The following is a 24,528-nucleotide window of genomic DNA, read 5'->3' as shown; positions in this document are numbered from 1 at the left end:
ATTAGTCTGTTCCTTTCAATCTGTGCTCTGTGAAAGTGTGGGTGTAGTTCTCAATCCATGCCTGACAGTTTCTCCAAGAAAATGCATGAGTGTTGTTACTTGTACCTAAATGTCCATTCGGTGGTATCAATATAAGAGTGCAGGCAGTACTCTGGACCTGCCAATTTCTGCTCTGTCAATACGTGAGTTTAGTTTCCGTTCGGCAGATGTGAGAATGTAGTTATCACACTGTACCTGGGAGACTTTGTTCTGTGACTATTTGAGTTCAGGTGTCACGCAGTACCTGCCAGTTTTTCTAGTTTGTGAAAACGAGAGTGTGGTTTTAAATCTGTGACTGTCAGTTTCTCCTAAGTCAGTTTGTTTGTACAATTATCAGCACATTCCTGAAAGATTCTGCTGCATGAACGTGTAATTGTAGTTATCATTCTGTCCATATCTGTCTTTGCCTCGTGAATGTGTGAGTGTATGTGCTATTTTTTCCCCATCAGTCTCCTGTCACGTGAAAATGGGTGTTTAGTTATCAACTTGTTTATTTTCATATGTGCTCTGCGAATGTTTGGCAGCAGTTATCACTCTGTATCTGTCAGGTTCTGCTTGATGAATAAATTTTAAGTCTATCCATGAGTTTCTGTTATAAGAATGTGAGAGTTTAGTTGTCACTCTATTTCTGCCAGGGTCTGCGATGTGAATGTCTGAATGCTTTTATCAGTTCTTTCCCTGTCAGTTTCTGTGACTGTGGATGCGAGAGTGTGGTTGTCAATTTGTACCTGCCATTTTCTGGTATGTGATTATGAGAGTTTGGATATTAAACAGTGCTGGTCAGCTTCTGATGTGTCAACATTTGAGTGCAGTTATCAATCTGTTCCTGACAGTTTCTGCTATGCAATAGGTGGGATTGAAGCTATCTGTTTGTCATTGTCAGTATTTACAGTGTGAATGTATGAGTGTAGTTATCTATCTGTACATGTTAGATGCAGCTGACAAGATAATGTGAATGCAGTTTCCAATCTATGCCAGTCAGTTTCTGCTATGTTAAAATATGAGTTTAGTTATCAATCTGTGCCTGTGAGTTCCTGTTCTGTGAATGTATGACTGTAATTATCAGACTCTTGCTCAAAGATTCCTCAATGTGAAGATGTGAGTTTAGTTATCGATCTGTACACTGGACCTGAAATGTTAACTATATTTTCTCCCTCACAGATGCTGCCAGACCTGCTGAGCTTTTCCAGCAGCTTGGTTTTTGTTCCCGATTTACAGCATCCGCAAATAAAAAGGTGTGGGGCTGGATGAACACAGCAGGCCAAGCAGCATCTTAGGAGCATGAAAGCTGACATCTCGGGCCTAGACCCTTCATCAGAAAAAGGGGGAGAGGGAGAAGGATTCTGAAAGAGATAGGGAGACAGAGGGGGAGGTGGACTGAAGATGGACAGAGGAGAAGATAGGTGGAGAGGAGAGTATGGGTGGGGAGGTAGGGAGGGGATAGGTCAGTCTGAGGAGGACGGACATGTCAAGGGGGCGGGATGAGGTTAGGAGGTAGGAAATGGAGGTTCGGCATGAGGTAGGAGGAGGGAATAGGTGAGAGGAAGAACAGGTTCGGCAGGCGGGGATGAGCTGGGCTGGTTTCGGATATAGTGGGGGGAGGGGAGATTTTGCAGCTGGTGAAATCCACATCGATACCATTAGGCTGCAGGGTTCCCAAGCGGAGTATGAGTTGCTGTTCCTGCAACCTACGCATCGTTATGGCACTGCAGGATGCCCAGGATGGACGTGTTGTCTAAGGATTGGGATGGGGAGTTGAAATGGTTTGCGACTGGGAGGTCCAGTTGTTATTGGCAAACCGAGTGTAGGTGTTCTGCAAAGCGGCCACCAAGCCTCCGCTTGGTTTCCCCAATGTGGAGGTAGCCACAACGGGTACAGCGGATGCAGTATACCACATTGACGGATGGGCAGGTGAACATCTGCTTGATGCGGAAGGTCATCTTGGGGCCTGGGATGCGGGTGAGGGAGGATGTGTGGGGGCAAGTGCAGCACTTCCTGCTGTTGCAGGGGAAAGCGCCAGGTCTGGTGGGGTTGGAGGAGAGTGTGGAGCAGACAAGGGAGTCGCGGAGAGTGGTCTCTCCGGATGGCAGACAAGGGTGGGGAAGGAAAAATGTCTTTGGTGGTGGGGTCGAATTGTAGATGGTGCAAGTGTCAGTGGATGATGTATTGTATCCAGACGTTGGTGGGGTGGTAAGTGAGGACGAAGGGGGATTCTCTTTTGGCAGTTATTGCGGGGGCAGGGTGAGGCTATGAGGTCATTCTCGACCACTGCGGGGGGAGCATCCGTAGTTCTTTCCATTTTTATTTTGTCCATTTAAGCTGTGTGAAACGGAGAGTGAGGGTATCTAAATGGGCCTTTCAGTTTCTGCTTTGTGAATGTCTGAGAGCAGATTTACTTTGCAGCTGTCAGTTTCTGCTCTGTGAATGTGAGAGTGTATGTTGTCAACCTCGTCCTCACAATTTGTGCTGCGTGAATGAATGCAGTTATCTGTCTGTCTCTGCCACTTTCTGTTGTGTCAATGTGAGAGTGCAGGAATCAATCTGTACCACTCAGTTAATGCAATTGGAATGAGAGAGTGTAGGGATCACCCTATACATGTCAGTGTTATCATCAACCTGTTCCTGTCAGTTTCTGCTCTCTGGGTACCTGAGTATAGATGTCATTCTCTTTCAGTCAGTTTCTACTAAGTGAATATGTGTCTGAAATTATCAGTCTATCCACGACACTGTTTTGCTGTGTGAATGTTTAGACAACAGACGATAGGTGCAGGAGTAGGCCATTCGGCCCTTCAAGCTAATACCACCATTCATTATGATCATGGCTGATCATCCACAATCAGTATGCTGTTCCTGCCTTATCCCCATAATCCTTAATTCCACTATCTTTAAGAGCTCTATCTGTCCCTTTCATGAAACTATCCAGAGACTTGGTCTCCACTGCCTTCTGGGGCAGAGCATTCCATACATCCACCACTTTCTGGGTGAAGACATTTCTCCTCAACTCTGTTCTAAATGGCCTACCTCTTATTTTTAAACTGTGTCCTCTGGTTCTGGACTCCCCCATCAACAGAAACATGTTTCCTGCCTCCAGAGTGTCCAAACCCTTAATAATTTTATACATCTCACTCAGATTCCCTCTCATCCTCCTAAACTCGTGTACACAAGCCCAGTCACTCCAATCTTTCAACATATGATAGTCCTGCCATTCTGGGAATTAACCTTGTGAACCTACGCTGCACTCCCTCAATAGCCAGAATGTCCTTCCTCAAAATTGGAGACCAAAACGGCACACAATACTCCAGGTGCGGTCTCACCAGGGCCCTGTACAGCTGCAGAAGGACCTCTTTGCTTCTATACTCAATTCCTCTTGTTATGAAGGCCAGCATGCTATTAGCTTTCTTCACTGCCTGCTGCACCTGCATGCTTGCTTTCATTGACTGATGTACAAGAACACCCAGATCTCGTTGAACTTCCCCTTTACCTAACTTGACTCCATTTAGATCGTAATCTGCCTTTCTGTTCTTGCCACCAAAGTGGATAACCACACATTTATCCACATAAAACTGCATCTGCCATGCATCCGTCCACTCACCTAGCCTGTCCAAGTCACCTGTATTCTCATAACATCTTCCTCACATTTCATCCTGCCACCCAGCTTTGTGTCATCAGCAAATTTGCTAATATTACTTTTAATGCCTTCATCTGTATCATTAATGTATATTGTAAACCGCTGCGGTCCCAGCACCGAACCTTGTGGAACGCCGCTGGTCACTGCCTGTCATTCCGAAAGGGACACGTTTATCACTACTCTTTGCTTCCTGTCAGCCAGCCAATTTTCAATCCAAGCCAGTATTTTGCCCCCAATACCATGTGCCCGAATTCTGCTCATTAATCTCCTATGTGGGACTTTATCAAAGGCCTTCTGAAAGTCCAGGTACACTACATCCACTGGCTCTCCCTTGTCCATCTTCATAGTTACATCCTCAAAAAAGTCCAGAAGATTAGTCAAGCACGATTTCCCCCTTTGTAAATCCATGCTGACTCTGCCCTATCCTGTTACTGCTATCCATATAGTTCGTAATTTCTTCCTTCATGATTGACGTCAGCATCTTTCCCACCACTGACTTCAGGCTAACGGTCTATAATTCCCTATTTTCTCTTTCCCTCCTTTCTTGAAAAGTGGGACAACATTAGCCACCCTCCAATCCGCAGGAACTGATCCTGAATCTATAGAATATTAGAAAATAATTACCAATGCGTCCACGATTTGTGGAGCCACCACCTTAAGTACCCTGGGACGCAGACCATCAGGTCTCAGGGACATATCAGCCTTCAGACCTAACAATATATCCAACACCATTTCCTGCCTAATATAAATTCCCTTCAGTTCATCCATTACCTTAGGTCCTTCAGCCACTATAACATCTGGGAGATTCGATCTGTCTTCACGAGGGAAGACACAAGGAAAGTACCTACTCAACTTCTGCCGTTTCCTTGTTCCCCATAATAAATACACCCGTTTCTGACTTCAAGGGCCCAATTTTAGTCTGAACCATTTTTTTTCTTTTCACATTCCTAAAAAAACATTTACTATCCTCTGTATTAAGATAATAAAATGTGAGGCTGGATAAACACAGCAGGCCAAGCAGCATCTCAGGAGCACAAAAGCTGACATTTCGGGCCGAGACCTTTCATCAGAGAGGGGGATGGGGTGAGGGTTCTGGAATAAATAGGGAGAGAGGGGGAGGCGGACCGAAGATGGAGAGAAAAGAAGATAGGTGGAGAGAGTATAGGTGGGGAGGTAGGGAGGGGATAGGTCAGTCCAGGGAAGATGGACAGGTCAAGGAGGTGGGATGAGGTTAGTAGATAGATGGGGGTGCGGCTTGGGGTGGGAGGAAGGGATGGGTGAGAGGAAGAACAGGTTAGGGAGGCAGAGACTGGTTGGACTGGTTTTGGGATGCAGTGGGTGGAGGGGAAGAGCTGGGCTGGTTGTGTGGTGCAGTGGGGGGAGGGGACGAACTGGGCTGGTTTAGGGATGTGGTGGGGGAAGGGGAGATTTTGAAACTAGTGAAGTCCACATTGATACCATTAGGCTGCAGGGTTCCCAGGCGGAATATGAGTTGCTGTTCCTGCAACCTTTGGGTGGCATCATTGTGGCTCTGCAGGAGGCCCATGATGGACATGTCATCGAAAGAATGGGAGGGGGAGTGGAAATGGTTTGCGACTGGGAGGTGCAGTTGTTTGTTGCGAACTGAGCGGAGGTGTTCTGCAAAGCGGTCCCCAAGCCTCCGCTTGGTTTCCCCAATGTAGAGGGAGCCACACCGGGTACAGTGGATGCAGTATACCACATTGGCAGATGTCCTTTACTATCCTCTTATATTTTTGGCCAGTGTGCCTTCGTACCTCATTTTTTTCTCCATGTATTGCCTTTTTTGTTACCCTCTGTTGGTGTTTAAAACTGTCCCAGTCTTCCGGCTTCCCGCTCATCTTTGCTATGTTATACTACTTCTTTTTTATCATTATACAGTCCTTAACTTCCCTTGTCAGCCACGGCCGGCCCTGCCTCCCCATAGGATCTTTCTTCCTCTTTGGAATGAATGGATCCTGCACCTTCTGCATTATATCCAGAAATACCTGCCATTGTTGTTCCACTGCCATCCCTGCGAGGGTATTGAACCATTGAACTTTGGCCAGCTCCTCCCTCATAGCTCCATAGTTCCCTTTGTTCAACGCCAATACTGACACTTCCGATTCTCCCTTCTCCCTCTCATTGCAGATTAAAACTTATCATGTTATGGTCACTACTTCCTCATGGCTCCTCTACTTTGAAGTCCCTCATCAAATCTGGTTCATTGCACAACACCAGACCCAGAATTGCCTTCTCCCTGGTAGGTTCCAGTACCAGCTGTTCCAAGAATCCATCTTGGAGGCACTCCACATCAAGCTGTATCTGTCAGTTTCAGTTACAAGAGTCTTAACAGTGCAGTTATTACAGTTTTTAATACATACTGATCAGGTACTCAACTACAACTGCAATCACGCCAATCCCCACTAATGGAGCTGCATCAAAACACTGTTCAAGTGAGCCATAACACACTGCAGCATCCAGAGCTGCGTAAAGCCGAGGAAGCACATTGGCACCAACGACATAGGTAGGAAGAGAGATGGGGATTTAAGGCAGAAATTCAGGGAGCTAGGATGGAAGCTGAGAGCTAGGACGAACAGAGTTGTCGTCTCTGGTTTGTTGCCCGTGCCATGTGCTAGTGAGGCAAGGAATAGGGAGAGAGAGGAGTTGAACACGTGGCTACAGGGATGGTGCAGGAGGGTGGGTTTTGGATTCTTGGATAATTGGGGCTCTTTCTGGGGTAGGTGGGACCTCTACAAGGAAGATGGTCTTCACCTGAACCAGAGGGGTACCAATCTCCTGGGGGCAAAATTTGCTCAGCCTATTCGGGTGGGTTTAAGCTAATTCAGCAGGGGGATGGGAACCAAAATTGTAGGTTGAGGATAGAAAAGGTTGAGAGTAGGGAGGTCAGAAATAAAGTTTCAGGGATGCAAGATGGCGCCGGCAAGCAAGAAGTTGCTTTGAAGTGTGTCCACTTCAACGCCAGGAGCGTCCGGAATAAGGTGGGTGAACTTGCAGCATAGGTTAGTACCTGGGACTTCAATGTTGTGGCCATTTCAGAGACATGGATAGAGCAGGGACAGGAATGGTTGTTGCAGGTTCCGGGATTTAGATGTTTCAGTAAGAACAGAGAAGATGGTAAAATGAGGGAGGTGTGGCATTGTTGGTCAAGGATTACAGTTGCAGAAAGCATGTTTGGGGACTCATCAACTGAGGTAGTATGGGCTGAGGTTAGAAACAGGAAAGGAGAGGTCACCCTGTTGGGAGTTTCCTATAGGCCTCCGAATAGTTCCAGAGATGTAGAGGAAAGGATAGCAAAGATGATTCTCGATAGGAGTGAGAGAGACTGGGTCGTTGTCATGGGGGACTTCAACTTTCCAAATATTGACTGGGAACACTATAGTTCAATTACTATAGATGGGTCAGTTTTTGTCCAGTGTGTGCAGGAGGGCTTCCTGACACAGTATGTAGATAGGCCAACAAGGGGCGAAGCCACATTAGATTTGGTACTGGGCAAGAGCCCGACCAGGTGTTGGATTTGGAAGTAGGTGAGCACTTCAGTGATAGCGATCACAATTCTGTTATGTTTACTTTAGTGATGGAAAAGGATATGTGTATACCACTCGGCAAGAGTTATAGCTGGGGGAAAGGCAATTACGATGAGATAAGGCAAGATTTAGGGAGCATAGGATGGGGAAGGAAACTGCAGGGGATGGGCACATTAGAAATGTGGAGTTTATTCAAGGAAAACCTCCTGTGTGTCCTACATAAGTATGTACCTGTCAGTCAGGGAGGAAGCTGTACGGCGCGGGAGCCGTGGTTTACGAAGGAGGTGGAATCTCTGGTAAAGAGGAAGAAGAAGACTTATGTTAGGATAAGATGTGAAGGCTCAGTTAGAGTGCTTGAGGGCTACGGGGTAGCCAGGAAAGACCTAAAGAGAGAGCTCAGAAGAGCCAGGAGGAGACATGAGAAGTTGTTGGCGGATAGGATCAGGGTAAGCCCTAAGGCTTTCTATAGGTATTTAAGGAATAAAAGAATGACAAAAGTAAGATGAGGGCCAATCAAGGATAGTAGCGGTAGATTGTGTGGGGAGTCAGAGGAGATAGGGGAAGCACTCAATGCATATTTTTCAACAGTATTCACTCCTGAAAACAGCAATGTTGTCGAGGAGAATACTGAGATACAGGCTATTAGACTGGGTGGGATTGAGGTTCACAAGGAAGAGGTATTAGAAATCCTACAGAGGGTGACGATAGATAAGTCCTCTGGGCCGGATGGCATTTATCTGAGGATCCTCTGGGAAGCCAGGGAGGAGATTGCCGAGCCTTTAACGTTGATCTTTAACTCGTCATTGTCTGCAGGAATAGTGCCAGATGACTGGAGGATAGCAAATGTGGTTCCCCTGTTCAAGAAGGGGAGTAGAGACAACCCTGATAATTATAGATCAGTGAGCCTTACCTCAGGTATTGGCAACGTGTTAGAAAGATTATAAGGGATAGGATTTATAATCATCTAGAAAAGAATAAATTGATTAGGGATAGTCAGCACGGTTTTGTGAAGGGAAAGGCGTGCCTCACAAATCTTATTGAGTTCTTTGAGAAGGTGACCAAACAGGTAGATGAGAGTAAACCTGTTGATGTGTTGGATTTCAGCAAGACATTCGATAAGGTTCCCCACAGTAGGCTATTGTACAAAATGCGGAGGAATGGAATTGTGGGAGATATAGCAGTTTGGATCGGAAATTGGCCTGCTGAAAGAAGACAGAGGGTGGTAGTTGATGGGAAATGTTCATCCTGGACAGCAGTTACTAGAGGTGTACCGCAAGGGTCGGTGTTGGGTCCACTGCTGTTTGTCATTTTTATAAATGACCTGGATGAGGGCGTAGAAGGATGTGTTAGTAAATTTGCGGACGACACCAAGGTCGGCGGAGTTGAAGATAGTGACGAAGGATGCTGTAGGTTGCAGAGAGACATAGATAAGCTGCAGAGCTGGGCTGAGAGGTGGCAAATGGAGTTTAATGCAGACAAGTGTGAGGTGATGCACTTTGGTAGGAGTAACCAGAAGGCAAAGTACTGGGGTAAGATTCTTGGTAGTGGCGATGAGCAGAACGATCTCGGTGTCCACGTACACAGATCCTTGAAAGTTGCCACCCAGGTTGACAGGGCTGTTAAGAAGGCATACAGTGTTTTAGCTTTTATTAATAGAGGGATCGAGTTCTGGAACGAAGAGGTTATGCTGCAGCTGCACAAAACTCTGGTGCAGCCGCACTTGGAGTACTGAGTACAGTTCTGGTCACCGCATTATAAGAAGGATGTGGAAGCTTTGGAAAGGGTGCAGAGCAGATTTACTGGGATGTTGCCTGGTATGGAGGGAAGGTCTTACGAGGAAAGGCTGAGAGACCTGAGGCTGTTTTCATTGGAGAGAAGAAGGTTGAGAGGTGACTTAATTGAAACACATAAAATAATCAGAGGGTTAGATAGAGTGGATAGGGACAGCCGTTTTCCTAGGATGGTGACAGCGAGCATGAGGGGGCATAGTTTTAAATTGAGGGGTGAAAGATACAGGACAGATGTCAGAGGTAGTTTCTTTACTCAGAGAGTTGTAAGGGAATGGAACGCTTTGCCTGCAACGGTAGTAGATTCGCCAACTTTAGGTACATTTAAGTCATCATTGGATAACATATGGACGTGCATGGAATATTGTAGGTTAGATGGGCTTCAGATCGGTATGACAGGTTGGCACAACATCGAGGGCTGATGGGCCTGTACTGTGCAGTAATGTTCTATGTAAGAACACTGATACAGTGTCTACAGAAATGACGGGGTTACCTGAAAAGCGTAGTCCTTCAACACCTGCACAACAGACGACAAATGGATAACACAACACATCCAGAGACACTGGTCTCCCCACCATACATGAAAAACATTATCAGAAATGACCACCATATTACCCCGATCCAACAACCATAACTGACAGAACCAACGTTATTTGCGAGATATCGTGGACAGATGCCAAAAACATTACAAAGGCCAAACTGGTAGGAAGCTAGACATCACAATTCATAAACACCATCTAGCTACCAAGAGACATGGCCAACTATCACTCATCTCAATACACATGGACGAAGTGGGACACCGATTTGACTGGGACAACGTAGTCATCTGAGGACAAGTCAACCAAAGACATGCATGAGAATTCCTGGAGGCCTGATATTCAAACTGGAATGCCATTAACAAATGCATAGAGCAGGATCCCATATACCAACCACTGAGAAACAAATCCGGCAGTGATGTCAGCCACCCCAGCAAACTGCGGCACATAAACAGCCAGCAGGACACAACAGCAATGCATCACCAGAGGTGCACTGAAGGTATTATGTCGTATGGTGACAAAATGTCTGTAAACAAGCAACAACAAGCTTGTCAAGCAATTCAACAACAGCATGGTTATTAATCTGACCCCAACGGTTCCTGCAATGCAAGTGTAACAGCAGTTATCAATGGGTAGCCGCCAGTTTCTGCAATTTCAATGTCACTGTTATCAATCTCTGAGTTTCTGCTTGGTGACCATGTGTGCAGCTATCAATAACAGCCTGTCGGCTTCTACTCTGTGAATATGAGAGTAGTTACCAAACCGTACCTGTCAGCTAATGCTTTGTAAAACTGGGAAGGCTGACTCCAGTATCTGCAGCTCTTGCTATCTCTAAGGTTATCGTCAATCAGTTCCTATCAATTTCTTACGTATGGATATGTGCATGTCGAGCACCTGTACCTGTCAGTACCTCATAATTTGCCAGTAAAGTTATCAATGTGTACCTGTGGGAATATACGTTGTGAATATTTGAGTATAGTCATCAAACTGTAACAGTCAGTATTTTTTTAATCTGTGGATATGTGATTGCAGTTACAAATCTGTACCTGTCACTTTGTGGTCTATGAAATTGGGAGTTGTCATCAATATGTAGCTGCCAGTTTCTGCTATGTGGATATGTGAAAGTAGTTACCGTTAAGTTGCTGTCAGTTTGCTATGTGAATGTGAGTGTTGTTTACGAACGTGTGCATACCAGTTGCTATGATGTGAATGTGTGAATATCTTTATTAATCTTTAGCTGTCCGTTTCTGCAATGTCAATGTGAGTCTCGTCATCATTTTTTTTTCATAAGCATTTGCAATACAAATGAGTGAGGTTAGGTATCAATCCATACCGGTCATTTTCTACTTGTAAAACTGGCTTAATTGTCAGCAGCCTCGAATATTATCGGTGGAGGTGTGACTCATTATGTGATAGTTGCTATGAGAGTAATTTTACGTGGATTTCATTCAGATACTGAGTGTATAATTTCAGTCTATCCATCTTCAAAATGGTGTAAAAGTCAATGGGTGATGAATTCTGAAATTTGTTGGAACTGTGCATTTGGAATGGAGAGATAAGAAAAATAAAGTTTCATTTCCTCAACGTCGTTTTACTGTTTGTTTGAACATATCTGTTGGAAATTAAGCTCACTGTGTGTCTGACTCAATCTGCTCTGTGACTGTGGAAAGGATGTTCTGACAGTGGGAACATACCTGCTGTTTGTCAGAAGGATCTGGTCACACTTGCCATTGTACTGAAGAAATCTTACTTTGTCTTGGTCCTTCAAGTGTTTTTCTGCAGGAAAACAGAAGAGATAGTTCGTGTAAACCAGCATCAGTTGGGTTTGACAATGTTTAACTGATCAACACAACATTTAGTTAATAATCATTTGGATATTTTAATATCACTAGGAATTCTGACATAACTATGGGTCTTGGTCCAATCTAGCCCTGAGCTGCTCCTTGTCTGATCATTTCTAAAAACTTCAACACCATTTGAATGAGGTCCTCAAAGTAAATGATACCTGTACAGCTCCATGACTGGAACTCCCCAGTGGAAGCTTGTCAGTGGATATGAGTTTAGTTATTGATCTATTCATGTTAGTTCCTACTTAGTGAATGTGTGACTGTAGTTATCAATGTGTCCCTCTAAGTCTTTGGTAATTACTCATGAATTACACAGCAGAGAATGGCAGGGACAGAATGATAAGGAACTATTGATCAATTTAAATTATACAGCACAGAAGGTGGCCATTGAGCTCATCATCTCCATGCTGACCCAAACACCCCAAAATGGCCATCATAATCCGATCTTCTTGCATACATCCCATAGCCCTGCAGCTTACAGAGTTAATGTGGAGGTCCAGGTATGTTCTTACAAGAGTTGAGAATCTCTGCCAGCAGCAACTCAGGTAGCATATTTGAGATAAGCACCCTCTCATAAAAATGGTTTTTCTCCCATCATTTCTCATCCTCTTGCCACTTCACTTAATCAACTCCCGATGGTTTTAAACTCTATGCCAAGGGAAACAGATTCCCCCTGTTGATTCTATCTCTGCCCATCCCAATTGCCTCAAACATGGCACTCCCAGCTTTCACTGTTCAAAATAATACAGCTTCAACCTCTACAATTATTCCTCATAGCTACAACTCTCCAGCCCTGGCAACATTCCAGTAAATCTTCTCTGCAATATACCCAGAGCAATAACATCTTGCTGTAATGTGGTGACCATAGCAGCACACAATACATCAGTTCCAGCCTCACCAGTGTCTTATATAGTTTCATCGTTCTGGCCCTACTTGCGTGCTTCATACCTCTGTCAAAGAAGGACAGCATTCTATATACCTAGTTTAACAACCTTATCCACCTGTACTGCTATTGTCACACTCCAGTACACTTGCACACCAAGACCACTCACTTTATCTACAATTTCCACACCACCTCATGTATTCCCATTTCATGTCCTTTCACCTCTTGAAATGCATTACCTCACATTTATCAGAGTTGAACTCCATGTGCCACTCATCTGCCCCTTCCACCAAACCTTCTCTATCATTTTGGAGCTGACAGTTATCCTCTGCACTACCAGTACACTGATAAATTTTTGTGTTGGCTGAAAATTTCCCAATCGTAACCCACACGTTCAAGTCCAAGTTGTTACCATATAAAACAAACAGCAGCGGTCCCAACACTGAGCTGTGCGAAACACCACCTGAAACAGCTTTCCATTTACAAGGGCAGCCATTGACCATTTGATTCCTGTTGCTGAGCCAACTTTGCTTCCAATTTAACACATTGCTCTGTATCCCATGAGCCTTTCTATTTCTGATTCATCTGCTGCATGGTACTTTATCAAATGTCTTACTAAAATCCATGTAGTTAACATGCATTACACTACCCTCACATTCACGTGGCAGTCACTGACAGGTATCGATTGACAACTAAAATCACACATCCACATTGTGAAAACTGGCAGGGACTGATTGAAAAATACAACTGCATCTTCACACAGCAATCAGTATCTGTTTCTGTTATTTAGATGTGAGTTTTCTTATTAATCTGTTGATAATGATGTGTGAACATGCAACATGAATATTTGGGTGCAAATTTCAATCCGTACCTGTCCACGTCTGCTCTGGGAACCTGAGAATGTAGTTATTCATCTGCAACTATCAGTTTCTGTGATGTGAATATATAAATGTAGTTATGAATTTATAACTCAGTTTCCTCGACGCGAATACAAGAATACAGTTATCTATTTCTACCGATCATTCTTGGCTATGTGCATATACGGACATTGTGATCAATCTGTCCCTGTCATTACCTGCTGTGTGAATGTTGAAGTGCAATTGAAAACCTTTTCCACTCAGTTTCTGTGATGTGAATATGGAAATATAATTATTATTTCCCCCTGTCAGATTCCGCTCTGTGAATACAAGTGCCTCGTTATGCCACATGAGGCTTGGGAGTGTTACTGCAAGTTTCTTCCGATCGGTTTCTGCTTTGTGAATTTGAGGGTAGTAATATTGTCAAAGAGTCATACAGCTGCGAAACAGACCTTTGGTCCAACAGTCCATGATGACCACAGGCATCAATTTCATTCCTTTCCTTTCAGCATCTGTTTGTTGTATGAGAGAGAGTTTTCTAATGAGCTGCCAATCTGAATTAAAGATAGGTATTGGTCTAAGTCACACTGTCCTTTAAATGTCTGTTTGGGTTTCTAGCTCGGCATGTATGATCTGATACCCTTGGTGAGGTGTATTATAAAATCATCATAGCACTAACTTATAACACATTAATCATAAAGAGAGTGTAAGAATTCTCTGAAATAGTCAGTCTCCCACTGAGATTGCAAGTGTGGTTATTGTTAGTTTCATCAGCATCGGGCTGACGTTCACCATGGGATCAATTCAGTGTCTGGCATTGTGTGTCAATGTGTTCCTCATGCTTTGTCATCATATTTCACATGGATAACGAATGGGTAATGTTGTGGGTAATGTTCAAATGGGTAATGTTGCATTGAACATGTTACTTGTAGGAACTGCTGACATCCTTCTGTTGTTCAAATCTCTGCTGCTCAACATGAATGAGATTTTACCCAATGCCCTATGAATCAGATCATGTAAATGAAACTGTTTTAATACCTTTGTCAGTCTCTGACTCTGTAGATGCAGTTTGGTTAATGTCCACAAATATTGAGTCTCTGTACAGGTTATGATAGTAAGTTTGGTTCTGGATTGGGCAGTCACTCATCTGACTGTGTATTTCAAATTTATTCCTCCTGTAACAAGATCATTATGTGAGCGTTTCTTCAATCCATTGCCAATAATCTCCAGTTATCTGTTTGCATCTGTATCTGTTCACGACCCTATTTGCTTTCTTCTTTGGTCCATTTAATAACACCTTTATGCAGTACTTCTGTACGAGATGAGAGCTGCTTTTTAATTTGTACCTCTTTGGAGGCAAATTACATTGTAATGTTTATTTCATTTTAGACTTGGCCTACTATAGTTCAGTTCCAACAAAGGAAATTGATACATTAGTTACATGTCCAAATCTAAGACATGGTGCGATATTTGGAGGCATATTTAATCTGGCTTTCAATTTACTTCTTGAGCTGTTTCAGTAGAATTCATCATTGATCATGCAATAGCTTCAGTATTTTCTAATGTAGTGAACATGACTAATTTACTTTATGCCAAGCTGATACCTCATACTTAATCCTAAAGGAAAGCATTCACATACCGGGATTGAAGTACTTCACTCTTACCCTGTCCTATGAATGCTGAATGAAAGAGGAGCTCTCCCACCCAGGTGATATTTAAGAGAAATGGCATTTTCTTTTGTTTTTGCCTGGGTATCTACTAACCTGGCAGCATCTCCGTGCTTTGTAAGTTATTCTGTACCCACCGTGCATTGGCACAGGAGCTGCTGTTATGAAACAAGACAGACAGATACACTCAATTGATCCTATTTCCATCTTCCTGTATTGCGTTACTGAGCAGATTAAGTATTTCTTGGAAAGTGGGCAGCCAATTACCACCATGGCAGAGGACAGAGTTTTCAGTTCATCTCTCCTTTCGCATATGGGAAACAGCCTATGTTCTTCAGTTGTTTGTGCCTACAACATTTATAAGCAAGTGAAAATGCAAGACATTGCAACTGAAATGCGTCTGTGCTTTTCCTCAAGAGTTGAGGACAGAAAATAAATGGATCTTTGTAAAGGATACATTGCAGAGACTAATCGCTGTGGTGATATCAAAGGATATTTTCAGGATGATATTAATATCATTCAACATTGCATAGTGGCACAAGTCTTGGAATGCTGCTAAACTAAAGATGTTAATTTAGTATGTTATTGCCAAAGATGAAGTGCAATGAACAAATGAACTGCATTGTGGCTGACTGACCACAATGTTGCTTGTGCAGGAAAGAAAATTAGCTTTTTCACTTCGATTTTGTTTTATGGCGCAGACATTAACATGCTCGGTGTTGAACTTTTGTTTTCTGTCATGTAGTGGGTAAAACTGGGGCCGTCAAACTGAATTTACTGAAGAATAAACACTGTTGAACCCTCTTTGCAAAATATAAATGAGGACGGTTATGTAGTTATATTGCTTGTTTGAAAAAAATGGCATGAAGCGTCCTTGTGTTTGATGTAAAAATTCAGATGGAATGTCAAGAGGAACACAGGGCTATTTGAACAAAATTTAAGCTAATTTGAAAACAAAAGGTCTATGATTATAAAGTCCTCTTGCTTAAGATAGAATAAAAGATATTCTAATCATGCTAGGTGAAGCAATTGACAACTGATAAAGGTGAGGATGATACTTCATCTGCCAACATGACACATTTATGGAATTTGAATACTGGCTGAATTGATGTAGAATTGTCGGCTGGTTGTTTCTAAACAGTGCAGGTTCAATGAGAGAAAGGTCTGTTTGCTGTGCTGCAGACATCTATGAATATATGGGTGTGAGTGATAAGCATTGATCCGTACTTGTTGGTAGCTGTCACGTGAAGATATAAGCGTAACCATCCAACTGTCCCTCTCAGTTTCTGCTGTGAAATATGAGAGTTTAGTTATCAATCTATATCCATCAATTCCTCTCTCATGAATGCAAAAGTGTTACAAATATGTCCTAGTCAAAATCTTCTGTGAATATGCAAATGTTGTTATCAATCTACATATGCTTATGCTTTTGCTTTCCTGTCATGTGTGGATGTATTTATCAGCCTGTACCTGTCAGTTTTTGCAGTCTGAATGTGTGTGTAATTATCTTACTGTCCCTGTCACTTTCTGATGTGTGAATGAGTGTACTGTTATCAATATGTGCCTGTCAGTTTCTTCTCTATGGCTGTGCAAGTGTATTTACCCATTTGGCCCTGTCAAATCCTGTCCTGTAAATCTGACAGATGAGTTATTAGGCTATGCCTGAAGCTATCTGGTTTGTGAATGTGTGAATGCATTTATCATTCTCTCCCTGTATAATTTCTAGGGTCGGGTTTATGTCTTATTCCGGCTTGGTCTGTCTCTGGTCTGGACACATTTAGAGTTTAATGTTCATTTCTTGTTGCAAGCTCACTGTATGAGACATTATTAATTGTATAGTCAACAATCTAGGTTATCTGCCTGAATGTAGGTTATTTTCTGTATCATTTCAGGTCAATATTTGATTTCCTTCTGGTCTATTTAAATAGCAAAGTTTATATACAGTAGAAGTGTTTCAGATGGTTTTCACTATTCAGTTTGTAGTTTTATGCAAACAAATGCAATGTCAATGTCAATTTCAATCTGAAACCTGTCCTGATATGCAATTTCTCCAGTTTGTAGAAAAGGAAATGACACATTAATTACCTCTAAGTCGATGAGATGGTAACACGTAGAGAGGTGAAATTAATCTCTTGCTCGATATATTTCTTGGACTACTTCTTGGGAATTCAGTGTGTCAAAGAACAAAAAAAAAATTCCAGCAAAGGAACAGGCCCTTTGGCCCTCCAAGCCTGCGCCGATCCATATCCTCTGCCGAAACCTGTCGCCTATATTCCAAGGATCTGTATCCCTCTGCTCCCTGTCCAGTCTTGTGTCTGTCTCGATACATCTTAAAGTGACACTATCACGCACATCTCTACCACCTCCGCTGGCAAAGTTTTCCAGGCACCCACCGCCCTAGGTGTAAAGAATTTTCCATGCATATCATCCTTATACTTGTCCCCCCTCACCTTGAAATCATTACCCCTAGTCATCGAGTTCCACACTCGAGGAAAAAGCTTCTTGCTATCCACCCTGTTGTTGCAACTCATGACTCTGTAGGCCTCAATCAAGTCCCCCCTCAACCTCCATCTTTCTAATGTAAATAATCCTCATGTACTCAAACTCTATTCAGAGCTAGCACCCTCCATACCAGGCAACATCTTTGTTAACTTCCTCTGCAACCTTCTCCAAAGCATCAAGATCCTTTTGGTAATGTGGCGACCTGAACTGTATACAGGATTCTAAGTGTGTACAAACCAAAGTCCGATACAACTGTAACATGACCTGCCAACTCTTGCACTAAACGACCCATCTGATGAAGCAAAGAATGCAACATGTCTTCTTGGCCATTCTATCGAACTGTGTTGCCACCTTCGGGTACAATGGACCTGAACACCCAGATCTCTGAGCATCAATTTTTGCCAGGGCTTGTCCATTTTCCGTATAGTTCACTTTTGAATTGGATCTTCCAAAATGCATCACCTCGCATTTGCCTGAACTGAACTCCACAAAATTTGTCCAATTTTTTTTCCCCCCCATATAATGAATGAGTGATATTCACATTATGAACACGGGAGTGCATGTACACATGAGGATTGAAGTATTTAGCTCACATTCTGTTCTATTTGTCTCTTATCATGAAAGGCTACCTCTCTGACCTGAAATCCGTGAGTGGAAGTCATCTTCTATATTACACATTCTGAGGTTTGCAATATACATGATCTTCATGGCTGTTAGATGGTGTAACACATGTGATGGGGATAGTGTATATATTTACAACTCAGCGGAGTGCGTGTGTGCCAGAAAGTGTGCACACACACACTGCTGGCATTCTACGTTAGGCTTTGGGACAGGATGTGCATTTTGAAGGCACATTATTTAATTGTTCTGGCTGTGCCTGGGACATCTATTTGACAAAAGATTAATGCTGTCCTGCTCTGTTACTGATAATAATGTCAATGTTTTCCTCCATATCTGTCCTCATTATCTGCTAGATGTATGGTTGGTGTAACTATGTAGCAGCATGAACTATTTCTTCACCTTGACAGTAACTTTGAAAACATAGTTACTAAATGCAGATTTACTGCAGTTCTTTTGTGTCTATTTCAGATGAAAATTCAGTCTATTCATTTTCAAAAATGTTGTAAATGCCAATAGGCTACAAATGATGAATTTTTTTGAAATGGGGTGGTGTGTGTTGAGAAAACAGAGGGAGAGAAAGAACTATTTGTATTTTGTTGGTTGTGTTTGACTGTTGTCTTGAAAGCATGTCACCAGAAATTGAGTTTAATGTATCTCTGACTCAATTTGTTCTGTGCCTGTGGAAAGGATGTTCTCTGCTCGGACATGGTAACATACCTGTTGTTTGTTAGAAGCAGCTGGTCACCCTTAGCTTTGTATTGGCCAAGTATTACATTGTCTTGTTCCTGCAAGTATTTTCCTGGGGGAAGACAGAAGAGTTTACTCCTGTAAATCAACATCAACTAAGTTTTACAATGTCAAAAAGATTAATGTAATATTCAGTTAGTAATTATTAGGATGATTCTTTTCCTTAACTTCTTCTGATGAAGACCAGTGCTCCAAAAGCCTATCATTTTAAAATAACCTGTCGGATGATGACAGTGTCATGAGACTTCTGCCTTTACTTTAAAGTCATCAATTCAAACACAGCTCTGATTCCATTTTAACCTTGAGCTGCTCCTTGTCTAAGGATAATTTCTGTTTTAAATATATATGCTTCGATACCAATTGAGTAAAATCCAGAAGTGGAACGATAATTGGACAGCTCTACGTAAGGTGCTACCCAAAGCCACTGCGATGTCTGCGCCGTTACCAAATCCCAAATCACTAACTGTCGAATACATTGACTCTGATCAATGTCCGTTACAGGGTTCTTATACTTCCATAGTTTTATCTGTGTTTCGACTTAGACTGCACAATGTTAACAAACAGCATGAAACAGAAGCCAAACAATGAATTTCCAGCAGTGTTTAGAAGACTAAAAGCTACAAGACTGACCCCCAGCAGCAGCTTCTTGCCGCTGTGTCTCCCTCAGCAGGCCCACACACAGCCCGAGAAAGGCCTCTCTCTCCAAGTTCCGGGACCAGTTCCTGCTCCGCTCGGCCTCTTACCTACAGCCCCCGGTTCTCCCTGAACTGAGCCCGAATCAATGCCGGTCTCGGAGCCCCCTCTGTGTCCCAGACTCACATCTCGATGCGCTGCTGGAAGGAGCCTGCTGTTCCCTCGCTTCCCTGCGCGCTGGTCTCTCCATTGCGGCCTGTTTCAAACAAACCTCTTCTACTCACTGAGTCAATGCCCCTCAATGGCAGCGCTGGGGGAAGGCCTTACGCATGCGCTCCTCTAAACAAACAAATGCTCTTTTTCGAGGGGGTGGGGGAAATCGCGCATGCGCTACTTTTCCGAATAATTCCCAGAAACAAATATCAATTGATCATTTCCCCGATTCACTTTTCTCCCAGTTTCAGCAAAGCAACTGAGGGCTGTGGGGGAAAGAGCAGAGAACGTTTGTATGTAATGACTTTTCTTTCCCACGATTCAATTCCAATTCGCAAAAACAAGAGCGTGAAACAGAAGCTGAACGATGAACTTCGATCGTTTCCCGGAACATGTCAGTAACTGCCTCCCTGCGGCTGTCTCACAATCTGATGGGCAAGTGGAGTAGCTGCCGGCCATTCGACCCTTTAGATGTGCTCCCTAATTCAAAACATCACGTCTAATCTTATGAAAACACAGTGTCGAGCTGGATGAATACAGCAGGCAAAGCAGCATCTGAGGAGCACAAAAGCTGACGTTTCGGGCCTAAACCCTTCATTAGAAAAGGGGGATGGGCAGAGGATTCTGAAATAAATGGGAAGAGAGGGGAGGTGGACTGATGATGGACAGAGGAGAAGATAGGTGGAGAGGAGAGTATGGATGGGGAGTTAGGGAGGGGATCGGTCAGCCCGGGGAGGACAGATAGGTCAAGGGGGCAAGATGAGGTTAGCAGGGTGGAAATGGAGGTGCGGCTTGAGGTGGGAGGAGGGGATAGGTGAGAGGAAGAACAGGTTAGGCAGGCTGGGACGAGCTGGGCTGGTTTTGGGACGCAGTGTGTGGAGGAGAGATTTTAAAGCTGGTGAAATCCACATTGATTCCATTGGGCTGCAGGGTTCCCTAGCGGAATACGAGTTGTTTTTCCTGCAAACTAAGGGTACTGCAGGACGCCCAGGATGGAAATGTCGTCTGAGGAATGGGCCCAAGCTACGCCTGTCTCTTTGTAGGTAATGTGGAACAGTCCCTCTTCCGCACCGACACTGGCCCCAAACCCCACCTCTTCCTCAGTTACATTGATGAATGTATTGGTGCTGCCTCATGCTCCAAAGAGGAGCTCGAACAGTTCATCCATTTCATCAAAACCTTCCACCCCAACCTCAAGTTCACCTGGACCATCTCTAACACATCCCTCACCCTCCTGGACCTTTCTGTCGCGATCTCAGGCGACCACCTATAAACCAATACAACAAAATGTGAGGCTGGATGAACACAGCAGGCCAAGCAGCATCTCAGGAGCACAAAAGCTGACGTTTTGGGCCTAGACCCTTCATCAGAGAGCTCTCTGATGAAGGGTCTAGGCCCGAAACGTCAGTTTTTGTGCTCCTGAGATGCTGCTTGGCCTGCTGTGTTCATCCAGCCTCACATTTTGTTGTCTTGGATTCTCCAGCATCTGCAGTTCCCATTATCTCTGACCTATAAACCAATGCCCATTTCAAGCCCACCGACTCCCACAGCTACCATGAATACACCTCCTCCCAACCACCTTCCTGCAAAAATTCCATCCCCTATTCCCAATTCCGTCACCGCTGCCGCATCTGCTCCCAGGATGAGGCATTCCACTCCTGCACAACCCAGATGTCCTCGTTCTTCAAGGGCCGCAACATTCCACCCCACCCTCCCCCGACAGTGGTCAAGAACACCCTCGGCCGTGTCTCCCGCATTTCCTGTACCTCATCCCTCACACCCCACCCTCTCAATAACTGCCCCAATAGAATCCCCCTCGTTCTCACATACCACCCCACCAACCTCCGGAAACAACACATCATCCTCCGACACTTCTGCCATCTACAATCCGACCCCACCACCAAAGGTATTTTTCCATCCCCACCCTTGCCTGCCTTCCAGAGAGACCACTCTCTCCGCGACTGCCTCATCCACTCAACACTCCCCTACAACCCCACCACACCCGGCACTTTCCCCTGCAACTGCAAGAAGTGCTACACCTGCCCCCACACCACCTCCTTCACCCCCATCCCAGGCCCCAAGATGACTTTCCATATCAAGCAGATAGTCACCTGCACATCTGCCAATGTGTTATACTGCATCCGCTGTACATGGTGTGGCCTTCTGTGCATTGGGGAAACCAAGTGGAGGCTTACAGACTGCTTTGCAGAACACCTACACTCGCAGTAAATAACCGCACCTCCCAGTTGCGAACCAGTTCAACTCCCCCTCCCATCAATGTGTCCTCAATTTGACCCAGGAATGCACTGTATAATATAAGGTTATACACGTTGGTAGCAAAATAAAAGGAAGGCACTTTATTTTCTGGATGTCGATAGTTGGACACAGTGGAATTTGCAATGAGATCTGGGTGTCCTCACAAACCAATCACTGAAATTAAGCATGTAGGTGTAGCAGACAGTGAGGAAGGTAACTGGCATGTTTTCCTTCATGGAGAGGTAATTAGAGTACAGGAGAAAAGTAGAAATTGTGGCAATTTAACAGGGTATCTGTGAGACAACATCTCGAATACTGACAGCAGGTGTGGCCTCCTTATCTGAGGAAGGATGGTGTTACTATAAAGGTAGTTTTAGTGGGCAGATTGCTGGGATGGAAGGAGAGATTGAACTGTTTGTGAACTTCTGTGCTAAAGTTCAGAAAAATGAGGGATTTTTGTAAAAACCTGTTAGCCACTGGCAGACTTAAACAATATAAATGCTGGAAAAATATTCCTGATGGTAGGAATTACATGTTTCGGAAATAGGATAGGACATTTAGGGCTGAGAAAGTGAGAGCTTTCTTCATTCAGAGAACGGTATGCCTCTGGAATTCTCGACCGCAGAAATCAGCTCCATCCAACACACTATATGATTTCAAAATGTTATTGTGTGCAGCAATTGTGAAGAAATAGAATCAAGGTATAATTGGCTTAATGGCAATAGAGAGAGAGTGAAAGTGGAGGGCTGTTTTGTTTTCAGTCTGGGGGCCTGTCACCAGTGGTTTCCACAGGGATTTGTACTGGCTCTGTTTTTGTTTGTCATTTATAAAAATGATGTGGATCAGAATATAGAAGGCATGGTAAGCATGTTTGTGAATGCTCGCAAAGTTATTATCATAGTGAATGGAGAAGGTTTTCTGAGATTACAAAGGGATCATAACCCAATCGGTTGGGCTGCAAAATGGAGTTCAACTGGATAACTGTGAGGTGTTGCATTTTGGTGCAACAATCAAGGGTAGGCCCTGTACAATTAATGGGTAGTGTTGTAGAAGAGAAGGACCTAGAATTCTTTTCAGTCTGCATCACACCTCAACAGGATGGTTAAGAAGGTGTTTGGCACGCTTTCCTTCGCTGCTCAGTCCTTTGTGTTTAGGAGGTGGCATTCACATTGACGTTACACAGGGCATTGGGTGAGGCCACTTCTGAAATACTGCCAACAGTTCTGGTCGGCCAGTTAGAGGAAGGACAGGATTAAGGTGGAGACGGTTCAGATTAAGTTCACCAATATTTCGAGTATGTAAGGTTCGAGTTATAAGGAAAGGATGGATAGACTGCGAGTCTTTTTTTTCACTCGAGTGTAGCATGTTGAAAGTCAGCTTATAGAAGTTCATAAAATAATGAGAACTGCAGATGCTGGAGAATCCAAGAAAACAAAGTGTTGAGCTAAATGAACACAGCAGGCCAAGCAGCCTCTGAGGAGTACAAAAGCTGACATTTCGGGCCTAGACACAATGGTAGCTGTCCTTTGCCTGGGAAGGGGGGAATTGAAGAGCGGCATGAACATTTTTAAACTGACAGGAGAAAGATCAAAAAAATATACGCGAGGGTTTTATTATCACAGAGCCTGATGCAAGTCGAATGAACTTCCTGACGAAATGGTCGATGTGGCTACAATTACAACATTAAAACGGCATTTGGATTAGTACGTGAACATGACAGGTTTGAAAGGAAACAGGCCAGGGTCAGGTGGGTGGAACTAGTTCAGTTCGGCATTAAATTCGGCATGTTATGGCTGGACTGAAGATATGCTGAATGATTCGATATGAGAGAGAAACGGACACAGGCTATTGAGTTGGATGACCTGCCATTTTCATGAGGACTGGGAGGAGAGGTTTGAAGGGCTGATTTGTTAGTTTCAGTTGCTATTATTTGTGTTTCTCTGCCTGTTTATTCCCAGAAAAATATTGACCTGGGTGATCAATGTAACTTCAAACCAGATGATTGGCTCTTGCAGCTGAATCAGGAGAAGAGCGAATCTCCGGCGCTCCGTCCTCAGAGAGTTTAACAGTGACTGAGGAGAGAGAAAAAAACTACAACGAACTCCCTGGGTATCGGAGCAAAGGCTGAAAGGAAAATAAATTATATCCGCCCACATTTATATTTCGCGATATTTCTGGCCTGCGACTGTATGGATGTGAATATTGAGTCAGAGAGACTGTAGGTAAAGGGCGGTCGGGAGAGTTTAACGTAACTGTGTTTGTGTGTCCGCTCATATCATGATATTTCCCAGTCTGTCTTGAGCAAATTAAAAAGATTTTCGATTCAACTTATCCCCCTGCTCCCTCACTAAACCCCAAAGCTAGAATTCAAGGCAACGTGTTTGTTGCTTTCTAGATTTCAGCCCAAAAGTGATGATAATGCCAGCGCTCAGCTCAGAGAGAGCGATCAGTGCAGCAGCAAAATGCGTTTAACTCGACAACGGAGCCGTCAATTCGAGTGAAAACGCTTCGGCCGCAAACCTTCCCGAGTCAGGGTCAGGAACGATCGAGCCTGGCTCTCTGGAGATGCGGAATTGCAGAGGAATTGGAGAGTTTGTGCCGAGAGAGAAACACAGACAGGCAGCAGGAGCAGGGAGCTGAGGGCAGGTTGTCTCCGCGCCGTCCGCTCGCTGCCTTTAAGTTGCTCAGTGCCGCCACCAGCAGCTTCATTGCTGACCCAGTTCAGTCTGACAGAGAGAGATTCAGCGCAGAGTTCCCGACATGAGCG

General features: G+C 44.0%; 1 protein-coding gene and 1 pseudogene across 12 annotated transcripts in view; both read right to left on the bottom strand.

Moving 5' to 3' along the window:
- Window positions 1-19,600, bottom strand: part of LOC132207173 (late histone H2B.L4-like) — a 228,244-nt gene extending 208,644 nt beyond the window's left edge. For 6 of the 12 annotated variants that reach the window (XR_009443356.1, XM_059642380.1, XM_059642382.1 and 3 more), the window contains exons 1-3: window positions 19,403-19,600; window positions 18,630-18,711; window positions 11,230-11,311 (exon numbers count right to left, since the gene is read on the bottom strand). The gene's annotated coding sequence lies outside the window, so the exon portion shown is untranslated. The other 6 variants (XR_009443357.1, XR_009443358.1, XR_009443359.1 and 3 more) reach the window with 3 other exon arrangements.
- Window positions 1-24,528, bottom strand: part of LOC132207181 (uncharacterized) — a 95,021-nt pseudogene that overhangs the window by 49,733 nt on the left and 20,760 nt on the right.

Source organism: Stegostoma tigrinum, chromosome 44 (assembly GCF_030684315.1).
Source record: "Stegostoma tigrinum isolate sSteTig4 chromosome 44, sSteTig4.hap1, whole genome shotgun sequence".
NCBI lineage: Eukaryota > Metazoa > Chordata > Chondrichthyes > Orectolobiformes > Stegostomatidae > Stegostoma > Stegostoma tigrinum.
The sequence above is the reverse complement of the archived record's forward strand: the minus strand, read 5'-3'. Positions and strand labels throughout refer to the sequence as shown.